Here is a 2,929-nt window from a genome sequence, read left to right on the forward strand (position 1 = left end):
ATGACTCAAAGTAAAAGTGAAAAAAAACGTGCGGTATCAAAAAATAATCGTAAACGAAAAAATAAAATTAATGAAGCTGAAACCACTGAGACAAAAGAATCTACAGAAAAAGTAGATTTAAAAGCATCTCGATTAAAGCGCTCAACNATTAATGAAGCTGAAACCACTGAGACAAAAGAATCTACAGAAAAAGTAGATTTGAAAGCATCTCGATTAAAGCGCTCAACAATAAACAATCAAGACCAAAAACTAGAAAATAAAAACTCGTAAGTTTAAGCGATTAAAAAATTGAATTTATTTTAGCAATGCTAAGTTTATCTAATATATTGAACAGTATAGATAAATTAAATAAAAAAGGAGTAAAAGGATATAGTCAATTGGTGAAAATATAATATATAAATACTAGAACAAATTATATTATAACTTTCAGTATTTTAGCTTCGATGCGAAACTAAGAATGTATTAATTTTACTATAATGTGTTTTTTTTTTGTGTCTGTTACCACTTTTTCTCACCTCTCACCGGACTGATTTCTTTCAATGATACGTCAAAAGATCACAAATCGTATCTAGTTGAAGATATTACCCTTAAAAATTGAAAAATTTTCCCTCATTCCCTGCAAATAGGGGAAATCTCCAAAAAAATTACAAATTTAAAAATAGCTAATTTTCGAAATTTTTTTTACTTAAAACTGCCATAAATTTTTCAAAATTGAACAAATCAATATCAATTTTTTTTAATAAATGCATAATGTTTTTACCTATTATTTGGTATATTTTTTTTTATAAATCTGACCCTAAATCTGTCCACAGTAAAGGATTCAAAATGACAACTTTTTAAGTATTTATATACGTCTTTCATTTGAGATACTTTTTTTTTAAATCGGACCATTTCCCTATGTACGAGGGGGGTTTAAATCTAAAAAATGCATATAGAAAGTAGAACTTTTTGACTTAACTTTAGAAAAAATGTCGAAAATTAGTGATTTTTAAATTTGTAATTTTCTTGGAGGTTTCCCCCATTTACGGGGAACAAGGGAATTTTTTTCAATTTTTGAGAGTAATGTCTTTAAATAGATACGATTTGTGATTTTTTGAGGTATCGTTAAGAAAAATCGGTTGTGGAAGAGCTGAAAAAAAGTGGTAACAGACAAAAAAAAAAAAAAAACACATTATAGTAAAATTTTCAGCTTCGAAAGTTCGAATCAAAGGTAAAAATTGTAAATAAGAAAATTTCTATTGTCTTGTGTAATGATATTTATTAGTCTAAATTAACTTATTTCCACCAATGCATAAAATTCTATATGATTTAACTAAGTTATGAAGAAATCGGTTCGGTAAAAGCTGAAAAAAAGTGGTAACAGACACAAAAAACCCAGCACAGGGGGGTCGCGGCACAGTGGTGACGTGGCATAGTTGGATCAAGTATAATGATATCTGACAGTGATTAAAATCACTATAAAAAAAAAACGCTTCGATGCAAATCTTTAGATAGTGTTTAATTTTAAAAAATTGGTGGATTATTCCAAAAGCTTCATAAACTGCTAGTTCCTTATTAATATCCTGATTAAGATAAAGTATGTCGAATGAAAAAGGGATTATTAAAAAATAGTATTTCCCATAAAAAAATTATATTGATCCATACACTTTTCAATAAGTTATAGCATTATAAAGTTAAAAATGTAAAAAATAAAATCGAGAATTTTCACACAAAAATAGCATTTGGTAGCCATTTTCACCATGAAGATAAAATAAAGTCCGAAATTTTTTTTTACCAAAATAAAGTATATTACATTAGCTTTAATTTAATATATATAAAAAAGTGTCAGACTTTCCGGAACACTTTCAAAATTTAAGTTGAAAAAGTAAATTTTTTGTGAAAAAGTCATTTTGAATCGCCCCCTGTAGGCAGGTAAAAAGTCAGATTTATAAAAAAAATATACCAAATGATAGGTAAAAACATCATGCCTCTACAAAAAAAAGAATTATATTGATCCATACATCTTTCGAGAAGTTATAGCATTATAAAGTTAAAAATATAAAAAAGAATTTTTTTACAAAAATCGTATTTTTTTTATTAAGTTTAATGTCTGTTTTCACCATGAAGATAAAATAAAGTCCGAAATTTTTTTTTACCATTATAAAGTATATTACATTAGCTTTAATTTAAGATATATATAAAAGTGTCAGACCTTCCGGAACACTTCCAAAAGTTACGTTGAAAAAGTTCTATTTTCTATATGCATTTTTATGTTTTGAATCCCCCCTATATTAAGGGAAATGGTTCGATTTAAAAAATATTTAAATTTAAAAAATATCGAATGAAAGATCTATATAAATACTACTTCTCATAAAAAAATTGTAATGATTCATACATTTTTCAAAAAGTTATAGCATAATAAAGTTAAAAATGGAAAATACAAAATCGAAAATTTTCACACAAAAATAGCATTCGGTAGCCATTTTCACCATGAAGATAAGATAAAGTCCGAAATTTTTTTTTTTCATAATAAAGTATATTACATTAGCTTTAATTTAAGATATATATAAAAGTGTCAGACCTTCCGGAACACTTTCAAAATTTAAGTTGAAAAAGTCAATTTTTGTGAAAAAGTTGTCATTTTGAATCCCCCCCTGTAAGCATGTAAAAAGTCAGATTTATAAAAAAAATATACCAAATGATAGGTAAAGACATCATGCATCTACAAAAAAAAAAATTATATTGATCCATACATCTTTCGAGAAGTTATAGCATTATAAAGTTAAAAATATAAAAAAGAATTTTTTTACAAAAATCGTATTTTTTTTATTAAGTTTAATGTCTGTTTTCACCATGAAGATAAAATAAAGTCCGAAATTTTTTTTTACCATTATAAAGTATATTACATTAGCTTTAATTTAAGATATATATAAAAGTGTCAGACCTTCCG

The 2,929-nt window shown here is 25.8% G+C and overlaps 1 protein-coding gene across 3 annotated transcripts in view; it reads left to right on the forward strand.

The window, feature by feature from the left end:
- The window catches only part of LOC126897834 (uncharacterized protein DDB_G0287625-like), a 69,002-nt gene that overhangs the window by 51,955 nt on the left and 14,118 nt on the right, over window positions 1–2,929 (forward strand). The window lies entirely within an intron of this gene.

The sequence above is a fragment of the Daktulosphaira vitifoliae genome, unplaced genomic scaffold (assembly GCF_025091365.1).
Source record: "Daktulosphaira vitifoliae isolate Bord-2020 unplaced genomic scaffold, ASM2509136v1 Scaffold_2, whole genome shotgun sequence".
In the NCBI taxonomy this organism is placed as follows: domain Eukaryota; kingdom Metazoa; phylum Arthropoda; class Insecta; order Hemiptera; family Phylloxeridae; genus Daktulosphaira; species Daktulosphaira vitifoliae.